Source organism: Myodes glareolus, chromosome 15 (genome assembly GCF_982192425.1).
Source record: "Myodes glareolus chromosome 15, mMyoGla1.1, whole genome shotgun sequence".
Lineage (NCBI taxonomy): Eukaryota > Metazoa > Chordata > Mammalia > Rodentia > Cricetidae > Myodes > Myodes glareolus.
The window spans coordinates 25,838,514-25,849,982 of record NC_142040.1 but is presented as its reverse complement, the minus strand read 5'-3'; positions in this window follow the sequence as shown (position 1 = coordinate 25,849,982).

Here is an 11,469-nt window from a genome sequence, read left to right as displayed (position 1 = left end):
ACTAAAGTTGTTGAGTTTGATCCAAAAGCGATTAAACAGCTGCTGCATTGAGTCATTGCAAAGCCACTGGCCACTGTCTAGGAAAAACCGAGAAGCTTAAGTCAATGGAGGCCTGACAATGAGGGTTCAGAGGAAACAGTAAAGATGCCTGGGAAACAGCAGGCCATAGCTCCATACTGGTTAATACCGAGAACCGGATGAAAATATCCTGGCTGGTGATGACATCATTAAGAAAATGGCACTGGGTTGATGGGGTGGCTCAGAGGGGAAAGCCATTAGCCACCTAACCTGACAACCTAAATTCAATCCTGGGCCCAGTGATAGGAGAGAACCTACTTCCTAACAAGATGTCCTCTGGTCTCCACATGTGCTCTGTAGCATGTGATGTGTGCATTGCACGCGTGCATGCACACATACACACAGTGTTTTTTAAACATGGTATGACTGGGGTGGGGGCAGGATTTCCCCACTGTCTTCCTCCACGACATCCTCAGCCACTGTCTGCTGAAGTGAGCTCTTCAGTGGTGTCATATTAGGCAAGAAAATGAGGTTGAGCCAGACTGCCTTGGTGAAGAGATCACTGCCAGCAAATGTGGACCAGCCGGCACTGGAAGGATCGAGCTGGATTTGATCATGGAGCAGGTAAATTTACCCGAGGTGAGAAGACGTCCCAAGTGCAGGATGAGATCTATTGATCGATCGATCACTGCGAATGCACAGCGAAACACGCTTCTGCAGTCGCTGGGATCCTAAGCTAGCAATCACTGGAAAATGCAATGTGACTGCTTCCAAAAGCAAGCAGAGTGGCGGAAATGAAAGTTAAATGAGCAACTAGAAGCCATGAATCCGTGTCTCCCTTCACTCTTTGTCAGGGGCTGTTTCTGCAGTTTGGGAAGCCACGGGAGAAGGCATCTAATCTAGGTCTCTCCCCCGTGGATATATACTCCTGGTTTATGCTAATCTTGATTACATCGACTGTTGCCACCTGGCTGTTGTCGGTAGAGACCTATTTTTGCTCCCCAGCTCAAAACTAAATTGTCAACGACTCTGAGAAATGTGGAGGGAGACTGTGGCTTCATTCGCTCAGACAGATCCGTGTCCTTGAGTTTAAAAAAGGAGAGAAAAGACCGAGTGAAAACAGCCTGCAGGTTTTTTTTTTGTTTTTTTTTCCTTTTTTTTTTAGAGTAAATTTTATTAAATTATAAATTTTCCATTTCCACCCCTCTTCCCAACACCCTCCCACTAAGGGAGGAAGAGGGAGGAGGACAGCCTGCGTTTTTGTTATTTGGGAAATGACTGGCCGAGATGAGGGAGCTAAGGAAAGCAAAGCTTTCAGACCAGCCCAAAAATTATAACAGTGCAATGTAATGTCTTTGGAATCAACCAAGAAAATAGCTCTGATATTTCAAACTCAGATTTCCATGAGTCGGCAACCTTTGACCCTGCCACTCAAAAGAACGACGTCATTAGTGTCTGGTGTCCAATGGACCTGTGCAAGTGTCTGCCTGGAGGGTGGCATCTTTGCAGACTGGGCCCAAGGCTCCATCTCCTGAAAAAGCATCTTATTTGGCCCAGGTTTCTATAATACAAACACAGAGACTAGATAGTGTAAACCTCAGATGTTCCCTTCTGCAATTTTAAAGTCCAGAAATCCAAAGTCAGGGATGGAAAGATTTGGTGCCTAGTGAGGACTCTCTTCTGCCTTGCAAAACCCACCTTCTTTCTAGGTCCCAGGCAGCAGGCCAAGCAAGCTCTAACAGTTCTGACTCTTAGAAAGGCTCTGATCCCATCATTGGGCCCTGCCCACATGAGTTCCTCTAAGCCTTGTTATGTTCCGAAGTCCTAGCCTCCAAATTTCTCATACTGAGGATCAGGATGAAAGGAGGAGACAATGACCCCGATGGGTGGTGGTGGTGATGGCAGTGGTGGTGCACACCTTTAATCCCAGCTCCACTCAGGAGGCAGAAGCAGGCAGGTCTCTGAGTTCGAGGCCAGCCTGGTCTACAGAACACGTTCCAGGATAATCAGGACTACACAGAGAAACTCTGTCTTGAAAAACAAAACAAAAGGAATGGGAAAGACGCAAGCATTCCATCTACAAGAGAAAAGCACTCCTGTGTCCATGGGATACAGTCATAGAACTGGACACAAAGGACACTGAATGACAAGTCCCATCCCATCTTCAAGGCTCAAAGTGAGGTCCTGCAAAAGACTCACCTCCCCTTTGACACTTTATCTTCCCTTCTTATGGTCCCCTCATCCTTGTTATGATTTTTACAGCACTTACTTTGCCTCCTAACTTCTAAAGTGGTATGTCAGCAATGGTGTGTGCTAGGCTACCGTGTGCTGCTAAAATGGAACAGCTAAAATTGGGCACTTCATGAGAACGGAACATTGTCTCCCCTACAGTTCTAGAGGCTGGGAATCTAAGAGCAAATCCCCAGAAAGCATGGGTACCTGGTGATGGCATCACACACATGAGACAGAAGCAAAAGTGAAGAGGAACTGTCTTCACCTGTGAAAAACCTACTCCCCTGACAACAAGCCCACTCCAGCTGTTGCATCTTCGGTCTGCACATGAACGCAGGTCCTTCATGACCTAAGCACCTCCCATGAAGAATCCACCTCACACCGTTGCCCTGGGCACTAAGAATCCAGTTCTTGGCGCTGAAGAGATGGTTCTGTGATAAGAGCCCTTATTGCTCTTGCGGAAGACCTGGGCTCCCAGCACCTATGTGGCAACTCACAAACACCTGCAACTCCATTTTCAGGGGTTAGGACACCCTCTTCTGCCCTTCATCGTACTCTGATTGAATATGGTACATGGACGTGCATGCAGCCAAAACACCCATCTACATAAATAAAAATGAATAAACCTTAAAAATATAAAAGGAATAAAAAGATTCCAGTGCTTATTAGGGGAGGGAAACCTTCCAATCACAGCCAGTGATAATAATAAGAGGACGTTGACAATGGCTAATACTGATCAGAATGTATCACGTGACAATACGTTGTATCCACAGTGTTACATAGTTGTCAAAATGCACAGGCAAGGTAGATGTTCTTTTTTTGTCCACTTTACAAGTGAGAATACTAAGACTCAAAGAGGTTAAATAACTTCTTTGCCAGGTTAATTAGTGGCAGATAATGGTGTCAAACCATTATCCTCTATCAATACTCCCAAACTTGTGATCTTAAACAATGGAGTGTCATAAGAGTCACCTTTGAACACGAAGAGTCCCCTCCCCAGTGTCTGGGGATGATGAGAGTGTAAATGTTTCATTTTACTGTCCTGGAGTCAACCTTTTTAAAATAGAACCCTTAGTGTTTTGGGCGTCAGCATGTTTCTCACTACATAGAACTGGATTTCCCAGGTCTCTTTAATAAGTCAGCTTTTGTGCCCCCCTTTTTTTTCTTTTCACTCCCTTCCTCTCCTTCCTTCCTTCCTTCCTTCCTTCCTTCCTTCCTTCCTTCCTTCCTTCCTTCCTTTCTGTATTTTGTACGTTAGGTAAATGCTCTACCTCTGGACAACATCTCCAGCCCTCTATTGCTTTGTTACCTTTTGAGACAGGGTCTTGCCAAGTTTTCCAAGCTAGCTTTAGATTCACATAGTAGCTCAGGCAAGCCCTGGATATGTGATCCTCCTGCTTCGGCCTGGGATTATAGGCCTGTGCCATCGACCTGGCTTTCCCTCCTTTCTTTTAAATCCAGGTCTTGTTTTGTCCCTTTTACTTAATTCTGTTGTGATCTTTCCAAGTCCAGTTCATTCCACTTGCTGCCAGAAGGGTGATTGTTAGCTTTCCTTTTCACACGCTTAGTTTGCAGTGCCTGCGACAGCAGACTAGATGTCTTGGTTGCTTTCCCATCACTGTGCAGCTATCATGACCAAGGCAACTTATAGAAGGAAGCGTTGATTGGAACTTAAAGTGTCAGAGGGTTAGTTAGAGTCTATGACGATTGTGACCGGGAGCAGGCAGGCCAGCATGTTACTAGAACAGTAGTTGAGAGCTTACATCCTGATCCATAAACATGAGGCAGAGACCTAGAGGTAACTTGGAATGGAGTAGGCTTTCAAAACCTCAAAGCTCACCCACCCCCGCCACTGACACACCTCCTCCAATAAGGCCTCACCTCCTAATCCTTCCCAAATAGTTTCACCAATTGGAGACCAAGCATCAAATATATGAGCCTATGGGAACTGTTCTCATCCAAACCGCCATAGTAGAAAAATGTGCTTGTTCCGTTTGTGTCTCTAAACAATCTAAACCCGAGCTGGAAGTGAAGCTCAGTGGCGGAGGACTTGCCTAACATAAGGACCCGAGTTCGACTCTCAGGGCCCCAAAATTGAGTAAATAAATATTAAAAGTTTTTAAAAATTAAGTTAAATGTAAAATGAAAATGGTGTGGGTTTTCTTTTAGTGTTAGTTGTATAATATTTTTTGCACGTATATTTGTAAGTTGGCCATGTTCATGCAGTGCCCACAGAGGCCAGAAGAGGGGTCGGAAACCCTGGAACTGTAGTCACAGGTTATGACCCACCATGTGGATGCTGGGAAGCCAACTCTGCAAGAGCAGTCAGGGCTCTTAACCATTGAGTCATTTCTCCAGCTGCTACGGTGGTATTAAACAAGCAACAACAACAGTAAAGCTACATTAGGCTTAGGCAAAACTGAGTTTCCCAGGCCCCATAGGCAAATGGAATCAAACAGAAAGGCAACCTGGGACCTCTGAAGAGTTTCAGAGGAGAAAACACAAAACTTCAAAGTCCTAAGGGCCCTGACTTCACCCTGTGGTGATCCTTGGTGTTAGGAAAGAGATGCCAAAGGAGAGGGAGCAGATGAGACAGACATTTTGGCTAATTTGGTGACCTCAGACATGAAATAGGACACCAATTTACTGCTGCAGTGCTTAGTAAACACTACCAACGTGAGTGTGGTGGGTACCTTGAGGGCCTCCGAGGACGCAACTCAAAGAGAATGCCTTTCTCTTTCTTTTCCTTCCTTCCTTCCTTCCTTCCTTCCTTCCTTCCTTCCTTCCTTCCTTCCTTTTTCTCCCCTTCCTCCTCCTTCTCCCTCACCCCATTGATATATGAGTGTCCATATCTGCAGAGTAATAATTTGGTGGTAATTTGTAAAGTGATTTCTTGTTACGTATTATTTATTTACTATGGGGGAGCGCTTATGTGCCGTGTATGCCATGTGAAGGCCAGGGGGGACATTTCTTTCCACCATGTGGATGCTGGGGATCAAACTCAGGTCATCAGTCTTAGATGAAGTGCTATTCCCCACTGAGCAATCTTGGTGGCCATAAAACAGAGTAATTTGAAATATGTAATTGATGTGCAGTGATTGAATCAGGGTGATCCTCATCTCCCCCTACTCTTTTCTCTGTTTTTAGTCTGGCCAGAAACTCTGTGATGGCACAGCTGGGCCTCAAACTTACCTCTGCCTCCCAAATGCTGGGATTTCCATCTTTCTAATATTTATTATTCCTCTGTATTTGAACTTCTAAATTTCTCTCTTCTAAATCTCTATAATTATATGATAGATTGATAAGAACTATATCCACCCCACGTGCTGTGGGACAGCAGAGAGGCCTCTTCTTAATGTCATTGCCTCACCGTGTAACCAAAAAAATTTTTTCCCAAATAATGTGCCTGACGAACCAGATAGCTTTCAAAGCATAACGGACCCATGTCGTTTAGATAAGCCATCTGTCTGGTGTTCCAGATGGAAAAGAAGATCAACTGCCTCGCGATTCCTCAAACAGCAGGTGCCCTTACGTGGGCCAGACTTGCCTAGAAAGGAGACCAGAATGACGCGGCCCAATGAGTCCCCCAGGCTTCACGTTCTAAAAATGTCTTGTTAAATGAGTCCAAGAAGTTGCTTCTGAAATCATAAATTCCAAAAGACAGTGAAAGTTGCAATCACAAGGGGTAACAGAAGCCAAACACATTAGGAACATGTTCCTGGAGCAAACAGCGTAATCCCGGACACGCGGGAACACATGGTTTGCCTCAATCATGTTTCATTTAGTCATCGCACTGAGTGCACCGTATTTCTCTCCGGGTGCAAGAGTGATTGATTTCCTTGGGAGAATTGTTTGTAAGAGCGTGGAAGTTGCCAAGGCAAACACGTTGGAGGGAAGTGTGGAGAAGGGGAGTGAGAATATTTGGAGTAGATCTGGCCTGGGGAAGTTCATGCAGAGGTGAGACAGTGAGATGTAGAACAAATAAAAACATTCTGCACACTTCATCTACATAAATTATGCTCAGAAATCCGCTCCGTGTAGACATTAGCTGCGCAGCTACAAGCCTCCCAAGTGCACGGCTAGAATGTGGGCACGGCGCCAGGTTTTAAGTGAATGATTTGTAACTTTTCCTCCATATAAATTAATTTGTTCATATTTAAGTCGCCCTGATTTTAATCCAGCGAAGTCATGTAGTCTTTGGGAAAAATTAAAGAAGGAGCCATCCTCTATTGTCCTTTATGATAGAATTCTGGTACGGGCTTATGAGCAGATTCGTTTCAAGATATGTTGACAGGACACGAAACGTTCAGTGTATTTCCTGTGGTCTTTTTCTCTACTATAAAAATAAACCTCTCCAAAAAATGATGCAGCATGATTTTCAGTCTTGCAAATTTGAACCATCTCTTTGGGTCATTTATATGTTTACTGTTTCCTTGATGACGAACTTCGTTTAGTTCTTATCCACCTTTAGGTATCAGCTTCCAGGAGATGCAAACTGCCATAAAATACTCACTTAGGCACTTTGATACACGTGTGTGCAGCTTGGTTTTGTTGTTTGTTTCGGTTATGTTCTGGGAGAGGCTCGCCCTGTAGAGCCCAGGCCGGCCTCAGCCTCTCCAGTTCTGGGATCGCGGGCATTTACCAGGAGAATAGTTCTGTGCTAACATCACGACTCCCAAATGGAACCTTGGCTTATTCTGTTTGGATTTTGTTTTGTTTATAGCTATTCTTGGGCGTAGCGTAAGAACTTCTGAAAACTATCTATAGGATATCCGAATAAACTCTCTTCTAAGCTCCACGGGCATCTGTATGCATATGTACACATGCATCCGTACACATGCATGCACACACACACACACACACGTAAAAACAAAAAATAAAATCTTAAAAACAAAGGAGGTGGGCTGGAGAGATGGCTCTGTGGTTAAGAGCACTGGCTGCTCTTCCAGAGGTCCTGAGTTCAATTCCCGGCAACCACATGGTGGCTCACAACCATCTGTAATGAGATCTGGAGCCCTCCTCTGGCGTGCGGGCATACATGGAGGCAGAATGTTGTATACATAATAAATAAATAAATAAATCTTTAAAAAAATAAAAATTAAAAAAATTTTAAAAATTAAAAAAGCAAAGGAGGTTATTCTAAATACAAAATAAACTGTGTAGAACTTGAATAAGAAGGCGTGAGGCGACTGTCCAGCGGCAGCCAGCACAGCTCCCTGTGTAGAGATGCTCGGTTCTCACACTTACACAGCCCTCCGTTCCCTATTATCCCATCACCAGCTAGTGCCTGACAGAAGAGGAATGTGTTTGTATCAACTGTCTTTGCTATGTAACAGATTAATCAAAACACAGACATTCAGAGCAACATTTAATTCCTTGAAGTTACTATGGGTCAGGAGTCAGGGTGCAGTTTGGCGAGGACTAAGTGTCGGAAAGGTCTGCCAAGGTCCGACAAGAATGAATTAACTCCCCAGCTCATTTACATGTTTGGTGGAAGGATTCAGTTCCTCGCTGGCCAGTGGACTGAGACTTCAGTTCTTCTGGGCTGTAGGCTCCTGGCCCCCCTCAGTGTCTCTCCATGTAGGTCTCTAAACAGAGCAGAACCTGTCAGCCAACTGTGCTGGTGCCACACAGCAAGAGGGCAGGATGGTTGTTCATCAGCTGGTCACATCCTATTACTATCTTTTTCTAATTGACATGCGTTCATTGTACATGGTGATGGTTTGATAGTTTTTAGAGAAACAAAATCACACAGGTAAATTACCCACTATGGCCGTATTTATCCCCATACTTTCCTTTATCCCCCTCCCCGGCCCCATCAATGTCTTTAGTTCTTCTAATCCTATCCTGCTCCTACTTCCATGACATACTTACTGTGTGTTTGTGTGTGAGCGCACATACATGTATGTGCTGTGTGATCTAGGAGTCACACATACCAAGAAACCAGTGGGGCTGGAGAGTTGGCTCAGCTGTTATGAATGCTGGCTGCTCTTCCTGAGGTCCCAAGTTCAATTCCCAGCACCCACATGGTGGCTCACAGTCTGATGCCCTCTTCTGGTCTATGGGCATACATGCAGACAAGGCACCTGAATACATAAAAAAGAAATAAATAAATCTTAAAAAAGAAAAAGAAAACAAATAATGCAACCACTTAATGGCCCAATGAAGTGAACAGATGAGGGATAAAGAGCCAATAAATGTATAAAAAATGTTCACCAACCTTAACCATCAAGGAAATTCAAATGAAAACCACACCAAGATTCCATCTCACCCTAGCCAAAATGGCTATCGCCAAGAAACCGATGGAACATACAGACAAACAAGGATCGGGGAGATTAGCCACTGCTGCCAGTGGGAATGTAAATTGGTCTGGCACCCTCAGAAATCAGTAGGGAGGGCCCTCAAAACTACAACTAAAACTCTCCCACCACTGTCATGGAATTGTCTTTGAGAGAAGCAATTCCCTAAGTCTGGATCACACAGAGAAGGAAGGGAAAATGCACAAAGGTTGTGATACCACAAAGTGTGGCTCAATGTAGCTACCCTAGAACCTGCTTCCCTTGTACTGGTGCCTGTGAGGGACTAACTTCCTGTTGTTTGATTGGGACACGTCCCCCATAGGCACTCATGTTTTCACATCGTCGCTAGATGGTGGCGTTGTTTGGGAAGGCTGCAGAACCTTTAAGAGGTGCAGCCTAGTTGATGAAATTGGTGGGAGGGAGGTAGGCCAAGAAAGACTTTATAGCCAGGCCCCACTTTCTCCTTTATGTTCCGCCTCCTGTGGATGCAGTGTGACCGGCCGGTCTCTGGTCCCTGCCACCGTGCTGTCTGTACCATGTTGGATTCTGTCGTCTGTAAATCAGAATAAATCCTTCCCCACTGGGTTGTTTCTTGCCAGGTATTTTGTCACAACCATGAGAGAAGTAATTAACACTCTCCCTTGTACCCGAGCCTACCGTCTACTCTAGGAGAATGGTTCTTATGATGCAGATCCTGGATCAACAGCATCTTTGGGAGGCTTGCTAGAGTTGCACGTTCTGGGGGCCACTCTAGAGCTTCTGAGTCCTATTTACGAGACTCCAGCATGCTGTGTTTTAACTAGCCCTCATGTGAGTCTGAGCATGTGAGTTTTAAGATGTGCTGGAGGTATTGCCTTGGAAACAAAGGGGGCAGAGCTTATTCGCCCTCCCAACTCTCTCCTCCAAAAACCAGCACACTAGTCTTGAAAGTACTACCCATATCTTCAGCATCCTCATGGCTGCTAGTGCTTTTAGTGCTGATGTCCACAGTGGTTCAAATAGGAATGGCACCCATAGGCTTATATATTTAATGCTTAGTCATTAGGGAGTTGGCACTTCTTGACAAAGATGGACAATTTGAGAAGATTAGAAGGTGTAGCCTTGAAGGAAGTGTGCCACTGACGCTTTAGGGTTTCAGAAGCCCAAGTCATCAGGTTCAGTGACTCCCTGGGCCACCACCTGTAGTGATGGAGCTGCAGGCAGGCCTGCTTTTCATCCCGCCCAGCTCCCGCACAGCTAGCTTAGCCCCGGAAATAACAACACACAAATTGTATTCATTTAAGCACTGCCTGGCCCATTATCTCTAGAGAGTTAGTTACTGACTAACTCTCATATCTTGATATTAACCCATTTCTAATAATCTGTGTAGCACCATGAGGTGGTGGCTTACCAGAAAAGATTCAGCATGTCTGACCTGGTGGCTGGCTCCATGGCGTCTGCCTCATAACCCTCTTCCCAGCATTCTATTCTGTTTACTCCGCCTACCTAATTTTCTGTCCTATCAAGGGGCCAGAGCAGTCTCTTTATTGACCAATGAAAATAACACAATAGACAGATAACCCTCCTCCATCAACCACCCCTACTTAACTCCCCCCATCTCCCTATTTCTCTCTCTCACTTTCTCTCTCTCTGTCTGTCTGTCTCTCTGTCTCTGTCTCTGTCTCTCTCTCTCTCTGTCTCTCTGTCTCTCTCTGTCTCTCTCTCTCTCTCTCTCTCTCTCTCTCTCTCTCTCTCTCTCTCATCTGTGGATCCAGTTGTAGAACTCACAGACTCCTCTAGTACTATGTCTGCCTGCAGGCCATCATGCATCTGCCATTCTATGAACTGAACCTCTGAAACCGTAAGTCAGCCTCAGTTAAATGTGTTCCCTATTGAGAGTTGTAGTGGCCATGGTGTCCCTTCACAGCAATGGAACACTGACTAGATAATGACTTATAATAAAAAACCAGAAGACATCATGCAATAGTACCTCATATGGCATGTCTAGATGGGATTTTGCATGTCCTCTTCCGCTTTCAATACCGGGAATTGAATGCAGAACCTCCTGTGTCTAGGCTCTCTATGAACTGGATCACCAACCCTCAAGCATTGCTTGACTAAACGTTACATTGAATTTCAGTTTTGAAAAATCCAGCAGATCTCAGACATCTAACCACATCAGGCGGATGCTTTGTAGATTTCAAAGCCAAATGGATTTGGGTTGCTGGAACAAGGCTTCAGAGAGCCTATCAACAGAGGCAAAAAGCATTCAGCTGTCTCCATGTTACACTCATTTAGAAATCTCAGTTCTCTGGGAAAGTCCTTAAACTCTACCTATCCTCAAAAAACGAATTGGAATTGGGGCCATAGAGAAGGCTCAGCAGTTAAGAACACTTACTGCTATTACCATGGGATCAAGGTTCAGTTCACAGCACCCACAAGGCAACTCATAACAGCCTATAATTTTAGTTCCAAGGGAGCCAATACTCTCCTCTGAAGTTCCCAGACTCCTAGACCCACATAGCACACATAAACGTAGGCAGAGTCACATGCACGCACAGAAATAAGAAAGCAATAATAATTTTAAAAATAGTAATTGTTACAGGTGTATTCTCAAAGGTATGAGGTGGCTGAAAATAGCTAATTCTGTGTGCTAAGGCCTTCTAGCAGGCATGCATAGTCCAAGATAGTTAACACCACACCCATGGGCTATAATGGCTACCATATAAAATCTGCACTCTTTCTGCTTGTGGCCCATCCAGTTCCCTCTGCCCTTCTTTGTATTATTTATTTATTTTTTGGCTGGTTGGATTTTGAGAGTCTCCCTATGTGACCAGGTTTGCCTTGCTTTCAGCCCTTCCACCTCAGCCTCCTGCATACGGGGAATTGCAGACATGCATCACCATGCATAGCTCCTTCTGCTCTCTGTACCAGATCCATG